This window comes from Pan troglodytes, chromosome 13 (assembly GCF_028858775.2).
Source record: "Pan troglodytes isolate AG18354 chromosome 13, NHGRI_mPanTro3-v2.0_pri, whole genome shotgun sequence".
NCBI classification, from domain to species: Eukaryota; Metazoa; Chordata; class Mammalia; order Primates; family Hominidae; genus Pan; species Pan troglodytes.
In genome coordinates, this window is record NC_072411.2 from 7,757,079 (window position 1) to 7,770,264 (window position 13,186).

Genomic DNA, 13,186 nt, shown 5'->3' on the forward strand with positions numbered 1-13,186 from the left:
CCAGGATTTTAAGGCTGCAGTGAGCTTGGATAACGACTGCACTCCAGCCTGGATGACAGAACAAGAACCTGTTTCAAAATAGAAAAATGAAACAAAAACCTAAAAACTAAAAACTGGATGTAGTTTGCTAGTAACTAAACAGCAAATTAATTGTAACATGCTTACATATCAATGATGTCTTTCTTCTTTGATCATAAACCTGCTCACTAAGAAGCTGCTGAAGTCCATGGTAGTGACAGGTACATGTCTGCATCCTTGTCCTGACCTGCATCTTCTTTGATTGTCCCCATCTGTGTCTCCGACTGGCACTGCCGAACCGTCTTGCTACCTGATCAATGTTGTACTGAACCGGACTGCTAACTGATCAATGTTGTCGAGCTCACTGCACAAAGCTGTTCTTACAAGGTAGATTTCTGCCTGGAATAGCCATACTTACACTGTTTATATTCCTTACTCCTGACCCATCCAACGCAGCACAAGTTCTATTTATTGCCATAGAAACATAGGTCATTTGGAAACACCTCCTTCATTTCTATGGAATGTTCAAACATTTCTGACATTTTGGACTCTGTTCTAGCCTCTTGTTAAATATATCCAGAAAAGAGACAAAGCTTTATGGGGGTGCTATATGCACACATATGCTATAGAATAAGCTATCTGAATGCTTAAAAATACCTTCCATCTGTCACTGCACCTTAATAGGTACACAGAAATTAAGTATGTGTATATCTGTCTGTATAGATACGTATAAATATATATCCCCAAAACAAAAACTCATTCTCTTACTTATACATAGGTAGAATATAGGTGAATATACATATACATTTATAGGTAGAACAAAAAAACCCTCAGCCTCTTTAGGGCCATGTGTTTTCTCTGAGTAATTGTCACAATTAATTAAAATACATGTGTATGCCTTTTTAGATAAATTTCATCAGACCAGTTTCTGTCTGGTTGGAAAATAATAACTGCCTATTTGCTAAGTGCCCCTGCCCCCATACTATGTTCCAGTGAACTAAAGACCTCTGGCAATCATATATTTACAACTCAGCAAGATTAAACAATTTATTGTTATTTATGACATCCAAGCTGTATCTTCTGTATTATATTCCACATTAGCATCTATCACCTTACATTTGGGAGATCCTGTCCAAAAAATGATTATGCCTCCTAACCAAACATTCAGCAGGGCTGCAGGAACAGGCCCCCTGAACAAACATCCTGCCAAAGTACTTTAAAGCACCGTGAGCTGCCACAGCTGTGCATTTTCAGATGACTCAGCAGATTAGCGTGGAGTCTCTTAGCCTCTGCTTGGTCTGTTCCTTTCAGTGATCTCTCACATGGCCCAGTCCATTCGGTTTGAAAATCCTCATGAAATGAGCAGATTATGATCTGGCTTCAGTAGAGGGCCATGGGGTGGGCATGGAGGGGAGAGGGTTTGCTCATAACACAGCCTGAGCCTCAGAAAGGTTTCAGATGGAAAAGCATGGCACTGACTCAGCTCATGCTTAACAGGAAATAATGCACAGACCACACCAAAAAAGCCCTTTATGTTGTGTGAAAGTCTATGCCGGAGCAGCTGCTGCCACCTCATGTACTGTGATAGAGTGTGCATGTGTGTGTTTGGGTGTGCATGAGTGTGAGTATGCACACAAATGTGTGCTGGGAGGGGGAGGAGATCACACCTTCCACAGTCGCGACCTCAGCCTTAGCTAGCAGCGTGGAGAATTGCCAAAAGTCAACAGGAAGCTGCACCAAAGCAACTGTGATCACCACATCAGCAGGCGCTTTCTGGTTAGTAAAGCTACTGGGACTGAAAAACACACACGATCTCGTCCTTCTTTTATTTTAATCAGAGCAAAATATTTTTATAATAATTGTGTTATATGAATAAATAATTCATAATGCTGTAACCCATTATCACATTCAATCCTCCCAACAACCCTAGAAGATATGTAGACAAGTATTATTACTTTCCCTATTTTTATAAATGAGGAAATAAACCCCAGGAGGCTAGGTGACTTCCCCACGGTCATAGAAGTTGCAAACAGTAGTATCATGATTCAAATCCAAAGCTTCTCCTTTGGTCTTTATCATTTTAATTTTGAAGGTAATGCATATGCATGTATGATCTTTTAAATCCAGAGATGTATATGGAATAGATAGGAAAAAGGACCCTCCTTCCCCATTATACACCCCCTCCACCCAAGCTATATACACTGTTGACTACAGTATGTCCTTTCAATCCTATTTTCTATGCCTACATTATATACAGAAAAGCAGGATTACGTTACACACAATATTCCAGTCATTGCTGTTTTTCACCAACAAGCTATCATTCACATCTTTTTCATACTACATATAAATTTATATCATTTATTTTAGTGGTGTATATTGTGCAGTTGTGTCATAAACTATGTACCTGTTCTCTGTTGAACATATAGATTTTTTCTGAGTTTTTCCTTAGCAAAATGCTGCAGTGAGTACCCTTGTACACAGATGTTTGTACATTAGTTCTAGAAAAATCTACAGTAAAGATTCTTAGATTAAGAGATTCCCAGGTTATTAGAAAACTACTCTATTAATTTAGATATATACTTCCAAATTGCCTGACCAAAAAGTTATGTCAATTTAACTTCTATGAACAGTATACAAACATGACAATTTTCCATCACCTACACCAAATCTGGGTAATTTCATCTTTTTTACAAGTTGATGGATTGTTTTAATTTATATTTCTCTGGTTATTAATAAGGTTGGCCACCTGTTCATGTCTTATTATTGATGATATTTGTATTGAATTGTTTGAATTTTCTTGATTTCAAAAAACGTTTTACATGTCATAGATATTAAATATTTGTTGTAAAACTCTCCTTCCAGTATTGTGTATGTGTTTGGTCAAGTAGAATAAACTCTCGTCCTCTGATTTCAGATTCCTTTCTCTTTCCATTAGAAATCCCTAAATGTAAAACTACATATTGATAGCTAAAAACCAGGATGTTTACTAGAGAAAAAGAATACAAAGGCAATAATTAAATATTATATTTATACAAAATACCTACTAGTACAAACTTAAAAAGAGAAAGTAAAAGTCAAATGCTTCTACGACTTCAGACTAAGAAAAAGAACTTTTGAGGTTGAATGTTCCTGAAATTTTTCTTTTCATACAACTACGGACATGACTTCAAAAGTTGATGTGACTAAAAAATGTAAGATATGAAAGATATTTGAAGACTCAGAGAAGGTGGATTTTCATTTTAACAAGTCACATATATATTCTAGATATCCTCTTATTCGTAACTAAGAGAGTCAAATCAGATGAAAGAATCTAAAAATTTCCCTTTGACTGTGTTAAGTAGAAGTAGTAGAGGCATATTGGCCAAATCTTGAGTGTTTGCAAATTGACTCTTAAGGCTATAGGCTGGCACAGGTCATTGAAGCCCTAGCTTTTTATCTTTAATTTTAAAATCCCCAAACAATTTATACTAATTTTTCTTGTCCATTATTTCCAAATAATCTTGTTTAAAGGTTATTACAGTGCTTGCTCATGTTACTGTTGTCTAACAGAAGGGTATCCGGGGCCTTAAAACTGAGAGGGTTAGGATTAATGATTCCAATACCTATGCTTGGACATCTCCAAAAGTGGGTTCCAACTTCTTGTCCTCAAGTCTGTATAGAAACTAGCAAACTTCTAGAGTTCACAAAAGGCTCAAAGAGAACAGATGTTTTATAGAAAATTCTTAGAGCAAGTTTCACGCATGATGTTGCTGATGCGTGTCTGCCTTTTCAATAAACATCACTATGCTTTATCACAAGATTTAATAAAGCAGCTTAGTTAAAAATGCCATCTGGGTCTCTGGACACATTAAACAAAGCTTAAAATAACCACCCCAGCAACTGGGAGGACCCAGCTGTTCTCATAATCTGTCCCACTCCTTTTACTTCCCCATAAAAAGAGTGAATGAAGACCACAGACTAAAAGCATCCAGAAGGAACTGACACAAACAGGGAGATAGATGGAGCCAAGGGCTCCTGTAAGTTTGCTATTGCTCACATAATCGATTTGCTAATTCCACAACCTGCGGATGGTGATTAAGAACGGGAAGCCGAAAGAGGGAAGAGAGAATCATAGAAGGGCTCATTCAAGTTTTCTAATGTATCACAAACCTGTCCTCCCTAATGTCTGGATCATAGCAGCCCATTCCATTCACCTATTCTCTAGTGAACTCCAATAGAAAATACAAAGCCATCACCACCAAGTTCTTTCTCCCTTCTAGAGATGAGATATTAGCCACCCAATCCCAGATTCTCAGATCCATTCCAGGAAAGAAGCCCTAGGAATTGAAGCACAGCTTTCCCTCCCTCCCTTCTTTCTTCCACCCCAAGATTTGTTCCCCAGATAGTTCTAGTAAATGCAAAACCAAGTATATTCTCATTCTTTAGAGCAACCAGCTTTTCATGGCCAACTGGAATCAAACACAACCTGCAGGAACATCTATCTGGAGGACACTCCCAAGGCTCCTACTGAGCCAGCCTTCTGCATACCACTGCATTTCAGCTTCCTAGTTCACAAGACACTGAGACATTCTTGAATTCTGCAAGGTGCACTGTGTCTTAATATCTTGGCTGCTCATCATGTGGCCAATAAAGGGCATGACTAGTCAACAAATAAATTTTCTCTTGGCTAAAACTTGCAACAAAACTGTAAGCTGTTTACCAAGGGGCCCACTACAGGTTATATTCAATATATACAGTCAAATCCTAACTATCTGAGATATATTCAGTTGACCATACACCTTTATATTTCAGTGAAAGGTCTTTACATTTCCCAGTGCTATCGATGTTACAAAGTGCTTTCATATGCAGTGCTTCATCTGATTTCCAGGATAATTAAATGATCCTGTCATACCTGATTTTTAGATGAGGAAACAAGTGGTTTCTGGGTATTTCAAGAGGCTAACGCATCTGCCCTCCAACTTGTATGTGAAAACCAAAAACAAAATTCCAAGGCCCTTCAACCATCTGAATGGACTTTGACTCTTTTGGTCAATATATGGCAGAGCTAGGAAAAGAAGGTGAGTCTTCCAGCTGCTGATACAGGGTTTTTTTCTGCCATACTCCATTACCTCCAAGGCTAAAGTCAAAAGAGTGTGTGGTTATCACATGAAAAACTCTGGTTTGGATTTCCCAAATGTGTATGTAGTATTTGGGGATTGACCTTAATTTAACCTACAGTTCTTTTGGGTTGTAACAGTCTGACTCCATTTTTGAAAACAAAACAAAATCGATTTTAAATGCTGAATTATAGATCTTTGCTGTCCAGTATGGTAGCTACTAACCACTTATGGTTATTTGCATTTCTATTTTAATTAATTAAAATTCAGTAAAATGCAAAATTCAGTTCTTCAGTTGCTCTAGCCACATTTCAAGTGTTACAGTAGTCACATATGGCTAGTGGCTGGGACAATGCAGATTATAGAACAGTTCCATCATCAAAGAAACTTCTATTGAACAGTGCTATTATATAATGTCATCTCCAGAGAAAGAAGACTTTAGAAAAAGTCAGAAACGGCCGGGTGCAGTGGCTCACACGTGTAATCCCAGCACTTTGGGAGGCCAAGGCAGGCAGATCCCTTGAGGTCAGGAGTTCAAGACCAGCCTGGCCAACATGGTGAAACCCCGTCTCTAGTAAAAATACAAAAAATTAGCTAGGCGTGGTGGTGCATGCCTGTAACCACAGCTACTCAGGAGGCTAAGTTAGGAGAATCACTGGAACCCAGGAGACAGAAGTTGTAGTGAGCCAAGATTGTGCCACTGCACTCTAGCCTGGGTGACAGAGCAAGACTCCATCTCAAAAAAAAAAAAAAAAAAGAAAAAGAAAAAGTCAGAAACATCTTGAGGCAGGCATAGTGCTGTCATCTGTCCAATATTGAAGATGATTTAAGAATAAGAAAGAAGAAGAGAACAAAGAAGAGAAAAAGAAGTTGCCTTAGGTGTACCTACCCAGAAAAGGACAAGGGCATTCCTGTAGTCATTGTGTTGTATTTTAGCTCTTAAACTTTTTAAGAGATTAGAATAATTTGACACATAGAAGATCTAAAACACTGAAGAGGCTCTGAAGCAGATAAAAGTAGAAAGAAAATAAAAAACTAATTAGTTACAAACTAAGCTTAACCACAATTCGTTTAAACGATACTATTTACTCTTCACATGATTGGTTTTTCTTTTGCTTTATAGTATGACATAGTTTATATCTTTAAAGGGGAATTAAAATATTTCTGGGAATTTTTAAAAGTAAGTTCACACAGCCACATAAAAACTACAGAAACAGATAAAACCTATCTTCTCATTTATTCCCTAATCCATTCAAATTAAATATAAAAATCCAAGCAGCCACAGTGATATTCAAAAAAGCAAAAGTGAGACAAAACAAAATTCATTTGTCACCTGTGGAGGTAGTTAGCTCACCTAATCTTCACTCCAAACACCAGAAATTTTTAAAAGACAGAAATAAACATATGTTCTGCCTTCCCGGAAGGAACTATGTTTCAGGGTAGCCAAATAACCCAGTTGTGAAGAAAATGGTCTGCTTATAGAAAAATGCCAGCTAAAACATGTAGATAGAATTAGAGAATTAGAAATTCACCATTTTGAAACCCCTAATGAAATAATCAACTCAAGCAAGGATCATTAATAAATGCTAAAACAATCAAGTAACTATTGATACAGAATATAACTGAATATACACATGGTACAAAGTTCACGTCACAGACTACTGGCTTGACCCAAGGGGGAATATAGCAGAGGAGATAGGCAGCGATCACCCTAACCTTGCGATCATCTCACCATCACTAATGATGGGATGTGAATACACATTATTGCCTATGAAATAGTCTTTAAAAAAAGAAGTTGAACCTGAATCTAACTAAACCTTGCAATGGGCTGAACGTGTATGTCTTCCCCAAATTAATATGTTGACATCCTAACCCCAAAGGTGCTGGTATTAAAAGGTGGGGCCTTTAGGGGGTCATTAGATCATAAGGACAGAGGCTTCATGATTGGAATTAGTGCCCTTATAAAAGAGGCCCCAGAGAGCTAGCTAGTCTCTCCCACTATGTGAGGGCCCAGCAAGAAGGCCAATCTATGAACCAGAAAGTTGGTCCTAACCAGATATCAAAACCACATGCTCCTTGATTTTAAACTTGCTAGCCTCTAGGACTGTGAGAAATAAATTTCTGTTCTTTATAAGTCATCCAGTTTTTGGTATTTTGTTATAGCAGGCCTAAAAGCCTTTAGAACTAACTTCCAGTTAACCAGGAAAAAACAGAGTGAAAAGTTAAATGACACCATAAAAAGCAACCAGAAAATTCCAGAAGGGGAAATATTCTACAGGACAACTGACTAGTTTTTCAACAAGTCAATTTCACTAAATAAATACATAAACAAAGAGTATGGGTATTTTCCAGGTTAAAACAGTCTTGAGCTAAATAATCAAATGCAATGTGTATCCCTTGATTAGAAGAAACTAATTTGAACAAACCAGCCACAAAAGATATTTCAGGGAGACCAAGCTGGAAGGATCACTTGAGGCCAGGAGTTTGAGACCAGCCTGGGCAACGTAGTAAGACCTCCATCTCTACAAAAACAATAAATTAGCTGGGCATGGTGGTGTGCACCTCTAGTCCTAGCTACTCAGGAAGCTGAGGCAGGAAGATCACTTGAGCCCAGGAGTTTGAGGCTGCAATGAGCTATGATTGTTTCACTGCACTTCAGGCTGTGTGAAAGAGCAAGACTTTGTCTCAAAAAATAAAAGGACATTTCATAATAATTGAGGAAATCTGAATGTGGACTGGGTAATAAATGATATAAAAAAGCCATTTTTTATTTTGTTTGAAAAGATGATTTTGTAACTATACAGGAAAATGTTCTTATTTTTTTAGAAATCTGTACTAAAGAATTCAGGGGTAAAATATCATTTTCTTTAATATACTTTCAAACACAAGCAAACAATAGTCATGACACAAATATAGCAAAATGTTTACAATCTATGTTCTATGCTTGCCTGTGAGTGCCATTAATCTCATCTCTCTGCTTTTCTGAAAGTTTGAACATTTCAAAGTTTTATAATAAATTTTTTTACATCCCATAATTTTATAATAATTTTTTTAAAGTTTGAAGCAAATCAACAACTATAGCTTCAAAAATATCCTGACCCACAGTAAACATTGAACAGGGTATATTTCTCCCATTTCCTAAAAAAGTTGGCCCAGGAAGGAGTATGAGAGCTGCCATAGCTCTCCCAAGGCTCATTATTCTCCATCACTCCATGGGAAATCCCAAAATAAATTTTTAAAAAAGTTGTTTAAATTTATAATGTTTTTGATTCTATAATAATTTTATAATAAAATAATTGTAAAATGTTTTTGATTTTATAATTTATAAAAATTTTTATACATGTTTATGTTTGAAATGTCTATTTCAAACTTTATGAGATATTAAAATATAAGTAATATAGTTCATCATTTTAGAAATGCCATGCTTTTCTTCTCCAGCAATTACATAATCAAAGAGTAACCGTAGTTTTTCCTAGAACATTGCTTTGTAGGCTGGGCATGGTGGTTCATGACACTTTAGGAGGCCAAGGCAGGCAGATCTCTTGAGATCAGGAGTTTGAGACTAGACTGGGCAACAGAGAGAAACCCTATGAGTAGTAAAAACACAAAAATCAGCTGTGCGTAGTGGCGTGCACCTATAGCCCCAGCTACTCAGGAGGCTGAGGTGGGAAGATCACCTGAATCTGGGGAGGTCAAGGCTACAGTGAGCCAAGACTGTACCATTGCACTCCAGCCTGGGCAACAAAGTGAGACCCTGTGTCAAAAAAAAAAATGAAATTTAATTTAAAAAAAGAAAATTGCTTTGTAAAATTAATTTTTCAATCAAAACCAAGATTTTTCAGATATAGAGAATGCAGCCCACTGGTCAGATTTGTCAGTTCAAAGAGAAAAAATTCTAGTTTCCTATTTTTCTAGCCTGCTTATGATTATCCAATAGGATATCAAAAAAGACCAAAGCCTTTGGGATCCATGTTCAGTATTCCTGAGTCTAACTCAGGATCCCAAATCAGGAGACAAGCACACTCTCATCAATTTTCAATCATTCGAGACCAATTTTGCTTATAATTATCCAGTTCTTTTAGACCACCTTTCTCCTGAAGCCAGCCTTATGGCTATTCACTTCACTTTAGCATAAGCCCCCAAGAAGGTGAACAAAATGAGGAAACGATTGGTTAAAGTTGGCATTTGAAATTCTGAAACATGTCCACCATTCCCTTCACCCATGCCCGCCCCTCTTAGAAGTAGTACTTTCAGATTATTTAAGAGTCAATGCTTCTATGTGGATTTTGTCATCTGTCCTTTATAACAGCTAGTAGGTTTAATTTGACTCTATTTTCAGCATATATTGACCTATGCTAATTATCTGTTAAAATAAATTCCACTCTTAGAGTTAATAAAGTGTGTGTGTCATGGAAGACCCATTGAAGTAAGAAGCTGAGGAGCCCTTATGGTAAAGTGGGACAAGAAATAATAAGACATAATAATTTTCCCATGCAAATCAACAACCGTAGCTTCAAAAATATCTTGACCCACAACAAGTATTGGACAGGCCATGTTTCTCTCACTCCCTAAAAAATTGGCTCGGGAAGGAGTATGAGAGTTCCCATAGCTCTCCCAAGGCTCATTATTCTCCATCACTCCACAGGAACAGCCTGTCAGAGAAGAGTGAAAGACCATTTGTCAACCTCTCTTCAACTCCCTGATTCTAGCCAAACTTCATCAATCTCAAGTGAGGAGCCAGAGAGAAATCAAACCCCATATATCCAGCATCATTGTCTACTGGAGTCAAAAATCACAATTCCACTACCCACCCCAACACCATTGGCCCTGTTTCTCCCAATTGCTTTTTATTGTGTTTTTTAAAAAATCCTCTTTCCCCATCTCTGCAACACCGAGAAGGAGGAATTATAGTAGATAAATATGAAGCATGGAGATCCTTTAAAAATGTTTTTAATAATAAATGAGAAAATGAAAAGGAGAGGGTTGGGAAGGAAGGAGGGAATTCAAATGCCAGGGAATTGTGCAGTTTCGCTTTTAAAGATGTTAACACTCATTTATACATCTGCAAGACACTCCCCTTAAAGAAAAGTTCTATGAGTGTGGGTCTGGTTGCATGAATAAGGATAAAATTACTTTTTTAGACGATGTTTCCCACATATCATTCAGAGACCCCTGAAGTTAGGTATCCCTCTTGTAGATGTCCTTGAGATGCTGCTGGACCTGGGAAAGAGGAAACTGGGATACGGGTCTATGCCAAAAGGTGCTTCTAGTTATAGGACAGAGAGGAAAGGGGCAGAGGGAGAAAAACCCGAAGTCTGAGAATCTGGATTGCAGAAGACTACCGAGGTCGTGGGAGAAGGGAGAGAAAACAAGGATGAAAAGCGAAAGGGGAAGAGGCATGAAATGTTGTCAAATGTCAAAAGGCATTTGGAGAGAAGTTGGGAATTGCATTAAGAAAACCACTGCAAATCTCGTTTCAGACCATTTAGAGATATGCCCCCTGGGAACTGCGAGCTCAGGCTGTTTAGCATCAAACAAATGGATCCACTCCATCCCTACCCTAATTAAATAAATCATTCAGTAATTCCACTGGGTTAAAGAACCAAAATATTAAAAACCTTCAGGGCCTACTCTTGCCAAATATGTCAGGGATCGTGTGTGTGTGTGTGTGTGTGTGTGTGTGTGTGTGTGTGTTCTGAGACACCACTACTGTTAAATAGGCAGAGCTAAGACTTAGGGGACTGGCAGATTATTGCAAAAAGGGCACGGGGCAGAGGGACTCTGTTGTGAGCCTGGGAAAGAAGTTTGTGTGGGGACTGTGGGCAGTGAACGCGTTGGGAACAATATGGAAAACTGGGAGCTGCCTTGGAATCTACAGGGCCGGGTAAGAGAATGTCCGAAAGAAAAATGAGCAGGTGCGGGATGTGTGCAGAGTCGGAGAAGAGTCCAGGGCACCCGGAGTGGCTCCAGGAACGACGGACACCCCTCAAGGCTTTTGGGGGCGGTGGGTACTAATAGAACCCAGTGTCCGGGGTGCGCCGGGGAGGCTGCGAGCTTGGCGGGAGTGGGGCGCTGGAGGGTGAGGACGCAGGAGTGAGGAAGCAAAGCCTGGACCGGGCAGGGGCCTCCCACCTGGGCCCGGAGGCAGCAGGGGGACAAGGGCTAGGAGAGGGCATGGCGGCAGCACGGCGGGAAGCGAGGGGCATCCGGACACTCACCCCGTTGGCCGCAGCCATCTGCCCCATGATCTCGATGGCCGTCCTGCTAAAGTACCTGCCGTCGCTGCCCACCACCGTGGTGCAGCCCCGGCGGTCGCTCAGGTCAATGGATGATAGCACGCTCTGGATGAATTTGCGCAGGTAGTTGCGCTGTCCCTCGAAGAGGCCGGTAGGTCGCCGCAGACCCCCGCAGCCGGCCGGCCGCCGGTCCTCGTAGTGCGCGGTGGGCACTCTCAGCACCGGGATGGGGCTCCCCTCCGTGGCGCCTCCTGGCCGGTCCTGCTGAGGCTTCCGGGGCTGGAGGCAATCTGCAGCCTGCCGGGGGCCTCCGCCCACCTGGCCGCGCACCGGGACTCCGCCTCGCGCCCAGGCCCCCTCTCTGGCAGGTCGGCACCCTGCGCCCTGCACCCGCCCGCCTGGGGACTGCCCGCCCCTCCTCTCCGTGCGGCTGCTCGCTGACTCCCTCGGCGGAGATTGCTTCTGCCTTCCTGTAAAGTTTTCTCCCGCCCACCTTCTCCGCTGCCAGACCACCCGAGGTGTCCTCAGTTTCTCCCCAAGTTGGACTCACTTTCGGGGTGTCCCAAAAGCCTGATTCCAGGGCCTGCTAGCCCGACCCCGGTGACGCCTGCACCCGCGCCTGGCCCCAGCCTTCACGCGCGATCGCCGCCCTCCGGGGCACACCCTCCGCCAGAAAACAGCCAGCGGGTGGCGAGACTTTGGGCAGAGTCCGGGTTCCTCTCCGGCGCCAGGCCCGTCTCCCTGTCTCCCTGGGAGTGCGCAGCCTACACGCACCAGTTTCTCTTTAGAACAAGCACGGGGAGGGATTTGGGAGGGGGCTGAAACCTTTTGCCATCAGCGAACAGCCTCAGCCAAAAATAGCCCTGGAAAGGCGAGCTAAGAATGGTTATCTCCTGCCAGCGCTGAAATCGGAGGCTGGGCGCTGCGTGTGGGGTGTGTGTGTGTGTGTGTGTGTGTGTGTGTGTGTACCCTCCCACCCCGACCATTTGTTGAAGGGAATCACCACTGTCAGACTTCAATCCAACAGGACCCATTCGAGCCATCCACACTTTCCCCAGCCTCCTCCAAAACAGCACACTTTCCGGTATGGACAATTCTTTTTTTTTTTTTTCACTTGTTTGTTTGTTGTGGTGGTTGCAACAGCAGCAACACAGACGACACATATTTCCCTATTCTTCTCGCCCTTCTCACCCTCCCTACCCAGCTCCTGCCTTAGAAACAGGCTTGGCCTACACTGTATCTGTCCACACTGCCTGAACTCTTCCCTGAATTAATCGTTTTCAATAGGAGGGGGCTAAATCCCTTATTAATGCCCTACCAGGAGTGAATGAATAAAGCCAAGTTAAAGGGGAACTGGGTACCACATACTGTGCTAGGTTCCTTTGCAAGTATCCTTTCATTCTGCTGGAGCTAAAGATGTTCTGCCTCCTCTCCATAAAACGCACCCAAACTCCAAAACCAGGAAATTCTCCATAGAAAATAGGAGTGAAGAGAGACAAGACTAACAGGATAAACCCCAAAGCAGGAAGAAAGTTTTGTCTCCCATTTCGCTCAAGGAATTTTTGGACCCACCAAGGCTACTGTCCAGAAAGATCCTGCTGCTTCTCCTTCCCCAAATATTGTCCACTTCCTGAGAGTACGGCGGACTCGCCGCAGGCTTATAAAGTGTTTGGTCACAGTAAGACAACTGTGAGTAATAACACACATTGTATACTGTTTTGCAATTGATAAAAGGCTTTGCATCTGTTTTTTCTTTGGAGGCTGAAGAAAAGAATAATGGTATTCACGCAGTTCCCATTTTACAGATGAAAACAAGAGGACTTTTTCTCTGAAGTC